General features: G+C 36.0%; 1 long non-coding RNA gene across 1 annotated transcript in view; it reads right to left on the reverse strand.

The window, feature by feature from the left end:
• Positions 1-9,442, reverse strand: part of LOC118352078 (uncharacterized) — a 31,434-nt gene extending 21,992 nt beyond the window's left edge. Inside the window, exons 1-2 of the long non-coding RNA XR_004808589.1 lie at positions 9,336-9,442; positions 466-546 (exon numbers count right to left, since the gene is read on the reverse strand). This is a non-coding gene — a long non-coding RNA (uncharacterized LOC118352078). The remainder of the gene's footprint in view (positions 1-465; positions 547-9,335) is intronic.
• Positions 9,443-10,655: the final 1,213 nt, after the last annotated feature.

A 10,655-nucleotide genomic window follows, 5' to 3' on the forward strand; every position in this document is an offset into this window, starting at 1 on the left:
AGGAGAAAGTTTCCAAAGAATATTATAAAACTATTGAATCTCTGGGCTGGCCAGAAGCCACATATCTAGGATCTGGGCCCCATATCCTACCACATACTTGGTCTGCTGAAGATAACCTCAGCTGCTGTCTTTGGATATACCCACTGTAGGTTTATAGTTGACAGTAGCTTAACTTTGATACTCCTCCCTCTGGAAATTGGATGTCCCAGTTCCCTCCTTTGGCAAAATAGATTCTTCACACAGTGTGTTTCTTTGTACCCCTAACTCCCAACTCTGCATTTGGCAGGGATGCCTCTGATGACAGAAATTAAATGCCTTTATCCATACTGTAAAGGAGGCTGGGAAAACGGACATTGGACTTTTATGGTGAGTTTTAGGAAAATACCCTAAATAGCAGGAAAATTTTCAGACATGTTTGGTCACTAGAAAGAATGACAAATATCTACTACAATAGATGTCACTTACATTGAAATATGTCTTTGTGATTGAGCTTATGGATTGAATGATGTCCTCAAAAAGATAACTTGAAGTCCTAAGTCCTGGAACCTGTGAATGCAGCTTAATTAGAAATAGAACCTTTATAGATATAGTCAAGATGAAGTCATACTGGTTAGGTGGGCCTGATATCCAATGTGAGTGGTGTCCCTATGAGAAGAGGGAAATTTGGACACAGAAACACAGAGGCACAGGGTAGAAGGCCATGCATAGATAGACAGAGATTAGAGTGATGCATTTCCAAGCCAAGGGATATAAAGGATTGCCAGATACCACCAGAAGCTCTAAGGGGCAGGGAAAGATCCCCTCTGAGAGCAATCATTCAGAGAGAGCATGGCCCAGCCAAAGCCTTGATTTCAGAATTCTAGTCTTTTGACATGTGAAAAAATACCTTTTTGTTGTTATAAGAAGTCACTAAGTTTGTGGGTATTTGTTTTAGTAGCCCTAGAACATTAATATATAGCTAGATAGCTAGATAGCTTCCATAAGGAAGCCAAGCATACCTCTGGAGGAGTAATTAGAAGCAGACTCTAAGGCAGTTTAGTGGGCAGAATGTTTATCCGAGAGTCACTGGATCCACATTTGTGAAAGGAAGGGAGAGGAACAAGATTCAGCAGAGGGAGAAGTCAAGCTATGAGGTTGACTCAGCTGGCCACATAGGGAGCTCTGGAGCTAAAATGGTTTGTCAGAATTGTCCATTTATATGCCACCTTATTCAGTCATTGGTTGTGGGCCTCTCCAAGAAGAGTACAACCTTGGACAAGGCAGTTTCCTACAGCTGAGGCAATCCCCAAATAGGCTCAAGGTTGAAGCTGCCTATCAGTAGTACTCCCAGTGGCCCAGACAATAAATCCTTCTTAGAGGTGGCGCATCTTTGTATCACCATAGGAGTCATCTATTAGGTCAAAGGGGTGTCAGGTAGACATAGAATGCTAGGTCAAGCGATAGCATATATGAAACCCCTGAAGTAGAATGGTGATTAAACTGTTGTCAGAAATGGATTAAAAAAAAAAAAAAGTAACAGTGATTCTAAGAAAGGAAAGTGGCTCAAGGTAAGACCAGTGAGAGTGACCAGGGTTCAGGTCATAGAAACCTACATATAGTCTTTTATTTATTTATTTATTTATTTATTTATTTATTTATTTATTTATTTATATTTATGATAGTCACACACACAGAGAGAGAGAGAGAGGCAGAGACACAGGCAGAGGGAGAAGCAGGCTCCATGCACCGGGAGCCCAATGTGGGATTTGATCCCGGGTCTCCAGGATCGCGCCCTGGGCCAAAGGCAGGCACCAAACCGCTGCGCCACCCAGGGATCCCTCTACATATATTCTATCTTTATTCTAAGAGAAATGGGAAGCCACAGAGGTGTTGAGATAAGGCTAGAGGTGACATGATTAGTTTCACATTTAAAAATGTCAATGAAGGGTAAAGTGTATAGAATAATGTAATGGTGCCAACTGGACAATAAGGGTATCACTCTGAATTTCCCAGTAAGAGGCATTAGTCATCCTGGGGCTGCAGTGTTTACTGGAGAGAAATGCACAGACTTATGAGCTTTTTTTAGGAGGTGATTGAATATACATTGAAAGAGGAGGAGAGGGATCAAGGATGATTCCAGGTTTACAATGAGCTGAATGTGCCCCCCCACACCCATTCATATGTTGAAGTCCTAATCTCCAATGTAACAATATTAGAAGATGGAACTTTTGGGAGGTAGTTAAGTCATAAGGCTAGAACCTTGTGGGATGCGTGGGTGGCTCAGTGTTTGAATGTCTGCCTTTGGCCCAGGGCGTGATCCTGGAGTCCAGGATAGAGTCCCACATTGGGCTGGCTACATGGAGCCTGCTTCTCCCTCTGTTTATGTCTCTGCCTCTCTCTCATGTCTTTCATGAATAAATAAATAAAATCTTTAAAAAAAGGATAGAGCCTTGTGAATAAGGTTAATGCCCTTATAAGAAGAGATACTAAAGAGATGTTCTCTCTTTTCACCTGTGAGGATATATATAATAAGAAGCAAACCAGGAAGTGGGTCTTCATCACACAGTGAATCTGTCTGTACCTTGATCTGGGACTTCCTGGGCCCCAGAATACTGTGAAATAAATGTCTGATGTTTAAGCCACTCAGTCCAGGGTATTTGTTATGACAATCTGAACTAAGACAAAGTTTCTTGCTGAGATAAATAATCTTTGAGGAAGACGAGCTTACTGTGGCCGAAGCAGGAGTTCAGTTTCAGGAATGAAGCAACTGGGATTGCTTGGAAGTTTCAGTGAAAGAACAAATTATGGTTACATGTTGGTGTGAAACTCTGATGAGGCATCTGGCCAGGAGATATAAATGTGAAAAGATTTTCATGGAAACAGGGGTGGACGAAGTCACTTAGAGATTGAGGGCACAGAACACGAGGAGCCAGAGAGGTAGGACAGTCACAAAGTCTGAATGTAGGCACTTTTATATTTGTGTTAGAAATATTATTTTATATTTTTGAAAGTACAATATCAACAGAGGAAATAATTATCCTTTCATTTTTTTTCCTGACCCAAAAGACATAATTGTTTGAAATGAGAAATGTGGATAACTATGTTACAATGAATGAATTACTTCCCCATCTATTCACTATTGCAATTTAGAAAATGACCTTTTCTAAAAATAATAAAAGTGCACTGACAAATTGAGGACATATTTTTTAAGTTTTTCTACCATCAGAGGATTGACCTAATTAGGGTGTGAGGAACCCAAATGGATAAAAAAAGACTATTTAACAGTTCACTCTGTTATGTTAATGTATATTTAAAAAGTTAACAAGCAAAGGACAGAAGATTTTATTTTTCTCCCCTTTCAGAAGACTTTTTGAAGTAAGATTTCAACTTGATCTCAGCTGGAGGGTCAAGGACTAATTTATGGAATAATATTAGTTCTCAATGGAGAAGAACATGCAAAGTTGCCTTGAATTACAGCATGAGAAAGGCTAATTAAGTGCCTTCATGCAGCCTAGGCATGTGGGCTGCTATGTCTTTTTGGAAGAAGAACATTTTTATGCAAGAGAGATGTTTGCATTGCTGCCATGGAAATGGAAACTTACACTGTAGTTGACCAATAGAAGCTAAAATACACAGGAGCTTGTTTTGTTTTGTTTTTTTTTGCTCTGCCCAGTATAGTATTTCTAATAAATACTATGTTAGTGTAAGGTCTCAGCATTACAATTACAAGCTAAAAATTAAGGTATTTTAGGTAATGTTTCAGCATAGAACACCAGTGGTAAACACTGAAGATTTCTGTACCCACAGCAGACAGGTAGCATACAAGTCTCCAGATAAACACATGTTTATAAATATACAGTGAAGAGCTAAAGTCTAAGGGATAATGGTTTAATATGATGTTATTCAACTTCAGACAAAGCAGCATACATTAGATGTCTATTTTACTTTATAAATATTCTCACATAATTTGTTTTATTTAGTAAATAATAACTGAACATAGGTTTTTGCCTATAAGCAAGGAGAAATGAGGGTAACTTATCCTTCTCTAATAGTTTATTTTTTGCCTTCATACCCTATATTTATGTATGGTAAGTATGTACAGTTGACACACAATGTTACATTAGTTTCAGGTGTACAACATTGTGATTTGACAAGTTTATACATTATGCTATGCTCACCGCAAGTGTAGCTTGTACTGTCCCATACAGTACTATTACAATATCATAGACTATATTCCTCATACTGTGTCTTTTATATAATGTAAAAATATTTTGTATTTCTGTGCATATAAGCAGTAAGTTAGTAGAGAATGAGCATTTCTTTAAATGACACCATTTGTGACAATATCAGAAAAGATCAAGTATAGAACAATTAGCAAAATAAATGAGGTGTAAGCTGTTTATACTGAAATCCACAAATACTGTTAAGAAAATTTAATAAATATATAAACTGATGGAAGGCTATATCATGTTCATGAGCTGAAAGACTCAGCTTTGGAAAGATGTCAGTCCCCTCTCAATTGAGAATTTCTTTTTTTAAAAAGATTTTATTTATTTATTCATTAGAGACACAGAGAGGGAGGGGCAGAGACATAGAGAGAGAAGCAGGCTCCATGCAGGGAGCCCAACATTGGACTCGATCCCAGGACTCCAGGATCAAGCCCTGGGCCAAAGGCAGATGCTCCACCACTGAGCCACCCAGACATCCCACAATTGAGAATTTCTTAATGGAAGTTGCTAAGCTGATTCTAAAATTTGTATTGAAATGAATAGAATAAGGGGGGGTGGAACAAGAAATCTTGTAGAAAAGCAAAGTTAAAGAACTTAAATTTTCAGGGAGAAAAACTTTCATAAAACTATAGTAATTAAGATCATATGGTCTAGAATGAATGAAACAGAATAGGGAATCCAGAAAGAGTTACTTGACTGACCACGAAGATGGTAATGCAGTTTTATAGGTCAAGTATGACTTTTTAAGAAATGATACTGCGTCAATTTTTTGTCTGTGTGAAAAACAATACCTTAGGGTTGCTGTAACTAATTACCAAAGATTGGGTGGCTTAAAACAGAAATTTATTTTTTACATAGTTGAGGAGTTCAGAAGTTTAAAATCAAGGTGTTGTTTCCTTCTGGAGGCTCTGAGGAAGGAACCATCCCATATCCTCTCTCCCAGCGTCAGATAGCTGACAGCAAACCTGGCAGCTCCTTGATTTGCAGACATACATCATCCCAATGTCCACCTCAATCTTTATGTTACTTTCTTTTTGTGTGTCTGTATTGTCCTTTTCTGTCTCTTTCATAGACTCTCTCATTCGAGTCATGCCATCCCAATACAGTATGATCTCACCTTAATCTTTTCCTTAATTGTATCTTCAAAGACCCTTATTTCCAAATAAGATGACATTCTAAATTTCTAGGTTCATGTGGATTGGTTGGGGGGCACTTTTCAATCCTCTGTGTCTCCTATCTCACTATGCAAAATTCAATCCTGGATGAATTACAGGCATAGATGTGAAAGGTAAAACTCATACAAATTTCAGAAGAAAATGAGAATATTTTTATAATTTGGAGTTAGGTGTGGTGGTTAAGAATGTGGAATGTAGAGTGAATCTTCAAAGATTCAAATGCTGACACCGCTGTTGACTAGCTCTGTGACCCCTGTGCAAGCCTTGTTCCTGTTTTCTCATCGGAAATATTCCTGTTATCATAAACCTACTTCCTAGGGTTGTTATGAGAATTGAAAAAATAAACCTAGAAAGTGCTTAGTATGCTGCATATTAAGGGGCATTATTATTAGGACTAAAGTGACTAGCAGACTGACTAAATGCTTTAGAGAGATTTTTATCCATGGATAGGGTAAAATCCTGCCCCTCAGAGAGGATCTGAATACATAAGTAACTGATAGGAAAAACAAACAAACAAACAGAGTTTGATTTTACTTTAATGAGTCATACTTAACAGACTGGTTACATGTACGAGATTATATGTAAAGCATTGAGATGTTTACATTAAAACATTGAAAGCAACTGAAACATTCAGCTGTAGAATAAAGCTTTTTAAAATTATGGTAGATACATTCCACTGTGCACAGATATGGAAAAATTCCCATGGCATATTGAGAAAGGAGAAAAAAAAAGCAAGTTAAAAAACTCTGTGTATGATTCAAACCTTGTAAAAAAATAGGCTATATATAAGTATATGTGTAAATGGTGAGAATAAGTGACTAAAAGATACACAGAAGGGCACCTGGGTGGCTTAGTCAGTTAAGCATCTAACTTTGATTTCGGCTCAGGTCATGATTTAAGGGTCATGAGACTGAGCCCTGTCTGGCTGCACACTGGGTGTGGAGTCTGCTTAAGATTCTCTCTCTCACTCTCCCTCTGCCCCTCTCTTCCCCCCCACCCCCCTTCTTTCTTTGCCTCCCTAAAAAAAAATACACAGCAAAATGCAAAGAATGGGTATCTCTGGGGAAGAGAGTGGGGTTAAAGTGGAGTGGGAACATGAAGATGGACTTTTATTCTGCATAGACTGCTTGTTTGACTTTTTTAAAAAAGCAAAACCACATATATATTACTTTGGCAATATAAAAAATAACTTATAAAAGATAGGGAAGTAAGAAGAGTATATGAATAAATTATTCAGAAAAGAAGAGAAACAGCTGATGAATATATTAAAATTAATCAACCACACTTATATTTAAATAAATAGAACCAAAAATTATATTGCATTCGGTTTTGTATCAACTTGGAAAAGCTCAAAGGAGATAATACCCAATGTTGAATCATCAAGAGGCAGATAATGCACATAAGTATAAAAAAAACTCACAGCAATTGTGTGGAATGTGTGTGAGAGACAGAGAAGCAAAATAAATAAAAATATTTGTTAACATTCTATTTTTAGTATATGAGCAAATATTTGCTATAAAAATGTTCATTATAGTATTAAGGATTGGTAATATTGTATGTTTGACAATAGACTGCATATATTGTGACGCGTTTAAGTAATGTGATATACAATAATAAAAATGCTATAGAGAGAGAGCTTCATAATTTTATTTTTACATAAAATACAGGTAAAAAATCATAGGCATTGTATGATATCATTTTTTGTTTAATATCTAGAAGAGTGCACACCAGAGTGTTCTAATAAATATATCTAGGAAAATCATGAAACAAAGGAATAATTATATAGACCTTGCACTACCAGTTATTAAAATATATTATTAATTTGTAAATTTTTAAAATTTTCTTGTTTTTTTGAATTTATAAATATTTTAAGAGATTATGAGTATTGGGATTGCAGGTTTATTGTTTCACTTTATGTGCTTATCTTTATTGTTTTCTACAGTTACTTTATATTACTATGTAGTTCAAAAAATAATAAAAGTTTTTTTTGAAGATTTATTTATTTATGAGAGACATAGAGAGGCAAAGACAGGCAAAGAGAGAAGCAGGCCCCATGCAGGGAGCCCAATGTGGGACTTGATCCTGGGACTCCAGGATCACACCCTGGGTCGAAGACAGATGCTCAACCACTGAGACACCCAGGCATCCATAAAAAATAATAAAAGTTGATAGTCAAAGCATCTCAAGTCAGTTAACTCAGAATATATTTTCATAAGTTGTTTTTATATTTCACAATATTCTCACATATCTAGAAAAGCTGAACATGGTATCCAGTTCTGTCTATTTCTGTTTAAAAGTTATTTTGCTTGGGTAGGAAGATGAATTTCCTTTCAACATTGTCTTCCCCATGCTTGCTTTGCCTCCTGGACTAGATAGAAAGAAAGAAAATATGGCAGCATATGAAGACCTTGCCCATTTGTCACAGAGGTTCTTACCTGAGGACAGCAGTTCTCAGACTTAAAATGGATCACAATCACCTACAGGTCTCCTTAAAATACAACTTGTTAGGGACCTACCCCCAGAGTTCCTGATCTGGTACATCTTAAAGATCTAAAAATATCCATTTCTAGTAAGTTTCCAGATGGTGCTGTTGCCCCTGGTCTGGAGGCCACACTCTCAGACCCACGGTGCCCAGGGAATATGTATGTTTCTCCTCTGATTTGGAGAGGCCCACCTCCTTGACAACCTTTGTCCTCTTCAGGAGTATGGTGAAAGATAACATGGAGCATAACCAAACCTTGCCCCACTCCCTCTTGCTTTTCATCCCTTACTGCTTCTCAGGAAAAAGGTTAATTGGATAATGGAGTAATCAGATTTATTTTAAAATATTGTTCAAGATTTACATGTACCTTTAGATATTTCTGAGATTAAAATGTTATCAACATGGCTTCTAAATTATATGATGATACACAGGGCTACATTTCATTCTATGAAATGTACTGAATGTAAATTCTGGTTTTGGCTATATGAGTTTTATTTACTGTTAGTTTGTTTCTTGTTTCTAATACCTCTGTGTTCCTTTTTGGTTAATTTCTCTGCTAAATTTAGATTTTTAAGAAAGACTTTATGGTCACATTCATATGTGAGATCTGCCTAGAACTTTCTTTTCTTACACAGTCTAGTGTTTGCTATGCAGGTTATGCTAACCTGGAGAAAAATAAGTAGGGGAATAGTCTTTATATTTCCATTCACCAGAACAAAGTTAGAGATTATCTGTTTTTTAGAGGTTTAGTGGAACTTGCCTGTAGAACCATTTCAGCCTAGAGTGTTTTTGAAGGGTAGGTTTTCTATGTTTTGCTTGAAATATTTTTAACTACTACACAATGTCGTATTTCTTAAAGTGAATTTTGTTGAATTATGTTATAATTCAAATTATAAAAGTAGAGCTCAACAAATCTATACAGAATTAACACAGCTGTGTAGCCACCACAGATTGAGAAATGAAATATTATCAGCATCCCACAAGCACACCTTATAAGGTTTTTTTTTGTTTTTTGTTTTTTTTTTAAAGTGCTACTGGAATCCTGACTTCTACCAGCTGGGTTATTTAAAAAATTTTTTTATTTATTTTTATTAGAAAGAGAGAAAGAGCAAGCACAAACAAGAGGAGTGGCAGAATGAGAGGGAGAAACAGATTGCTGGCTGAGCTGGGAGCCTAACAAGGGGGGCTGGATCCCAGGACCCTGAGACCATGACCTGAGCTGAAGGCACACGCTTAACTAATTGAGCCACCCAGGCATTCCTACCAACTGTTAGGTGAAAAGAAATAAGGATTTTTAAATAACAATGGAAAATATTAAAAATATGGAAAATTGCTGAATTTATTTGCATGCCTACTGAGGGAAGAGTAGCACTGTTTAAGTACACATTCAGTTTCTCTTTGGGCAGAAACTGAAAGAGCTTGATATAGATTTAAAAAGGAAACAGTATTCAAAATTTGACAACTTTTTACCTTCAGGTTTCTGGGTGGCTTGGAAGGTAGACTAGAAACCCTTCTTTGCCAGTGGCCACCATCTGGTTTCACTTTATTACTAACTGGAATCCAGGACTCAAACAAGCCCAGAAAGGGTTGTATAAAATTCTAGAGCATTGGGTTGCTGAGATACACTTGTATGTGGAATGTCAGAGTTGGACAAAAATTTTCTTTAAAGCACTGTAGATGAATTTTGAACTTTGAGCAAGGGGAATTGTGTACTCTGCATTCTTTTGAGTTTGGTTTATTGTGCTCAATATTACACTTATTAAATTCATCCAGTTTTACAGTTCGTTCATTCTCATTATTGCATAGTATTCCCTCCTGTGAATATATTATTATGTATTCATCCATCTATTGTTAATTGATATTTGGGTTCTAATATTTGGTTCTTACAAATAGTCTGCTATGAAATTTCTTTTTATTATTTTTAGAAACATATATACACATATACTTTAATTGGCATAATCTCAGAGGCAGAAGTTCTGAGTCTCAGGGAATGCATAGGGCAACGTTAGTGGATACTGCCAGTTTTTCATAGCAGTTGAACCAGTTTATATCACCAGCAGTACAGGAGTTCCAGTTGCTTCCCATCTTTGTCATCACTTACTATCATCAGTCTTCTAAATTTCTCAGTGAATGTGTAGTGCAATTTACTGAAGTTTTAATTTGCATTTCCCTTATCACAATTGAAATTGAATGATTTTGAATATCTTCTGTTGTGAAATACTTGTTCAGATATTTTGTCCATATCCTACCAGGTTATTTTTTCCTCAAAAATATTATAGGCATACATAACTATACACACACATGCATATATACATATCATACATACACACATATCTTCTAGTTTGTGGCCTTTATGTTAATATTTATACAAATATCTTCTATTCTGTGACTTGCCTTTTCATTCTTGTTTTCTATGACTTGTGTTCTTATTCTTTTAGTAGTGACTTGCTAAGCAGAAATCCATGAAGAATAAGTCTTTTAAAAACTTGAATCATTCTGGGTCAATTCAAGGTTTCCCTTTCTTCTATTTATCTTGGTAAGTTGTAATTTACCAGAAAATTATCCTTTTAATGTATCTTTTTCAAATTTATTTGTGCTTTTTACATATTCTTTTCAAATTTACTGGCATAAAGTTGTACCTACTACTACTACTTTTTTATGATTTTTTTAAAGATTCTACTTTATAATTATGAATCCTTTCTGTTCCTAATACTATTTAATTGTACCCATTCTTTTTTCCTTGATAAATATTATCACAGTTTTGTCTATTTAATAATTTCATTTTTAAAT

This window comes from Canis lupus, chromosome 23 (genome assembly GCF_003254725.2).
Source record: "Canis lupus dingo isolate Sandy chromosome 23, ASM325472v2, whole genome shotgun sequence".
Lineage (NCBI taxonomy): Eukaryota > Metazoa > Chordata > Mammalia > Carnivora > Canidae > Canis > Canis lupus.